Raw genomic sequence first — 830 nt, 5'->3', positions numbered from 1 at the left:
CATCATAGATTTTCCTCTCACCATAAGTGGCCAGATATTTTGCCTCTCTCCATGCCTTTCCTATTGTTTTCAATTCGCTTACAATCGCCCTGCTCCAAGCATTTTTAGGTCTTCCTCTTTTTCTATTTCCCTTAGGGTTCCAATCAAAAACTTCTATACTTTAAATTTTTCAGGTTTACGTAGTACCTCACTAATCCAGAAATATGTGAGAGTGAAGTTCTCTGTCCATCGGCAGTATTCGAACCAAGAACCTCCAGGTTTGTAGTAGGATGCTCTAGCCCAGTGATTCTCAACATTTTTTCTTTTGCTGTGGCGCACTTTTAACGATTTCGAAATTTGAGGACACACAATGAAAAAAATTAGATTGAAAGTTGTTTAATTGCCTATTTTACACTGTATTAAATAGTTTGTGCTAATAATTTTGAATGCGAAATAAAATAATATGTACTACAAAAGCACATTTAATAAGAGATTAATTATTTCTTTCGACCAATTTTTATTAGTTAGTAACAGTTATTTATTTTCTTGCTAGTTATTAATTGCTATCTTGTTTTCTACAATTATTAACTGTTATTTTTTGTGATTTCTTGTTAACTAGTTTTTTTCCTAATTATTAATTGTTAGCTTAATTTTTGTTAGTTATCCTTTGTTAATTTATTTTTTATATATTTGTTTTTTTAGTTATCCTTTGTTAATTTGTTTATTAATTGCATAGCTTACTTTAATAATTAGCTCTTACAACATTTTTTAAAATTGTGTGTCATATACAATTTAAACACTTCCATCTTATTTTAAGATTGTCAGAGACAATACAGTTTATGAATAAAAAT

This window comes from Parasteatoda tepidariorum, chromosome 7 (assembly GCF_043381705.1).
Source record: "Parasteatoda tepidariorum isolate YZ-2023 chromosome 7, CAS_Ptep_4.0, whole genome shotgun sequence".
NCBI lineage: Eukaryota > Metazoa > Arthropoda > Arachnida > Araneae > Theridiidae > Parasteatoda > Parasteatoda tepidariorum.
Note: the sequence above shows the minus strand (reverse complement) of the source record.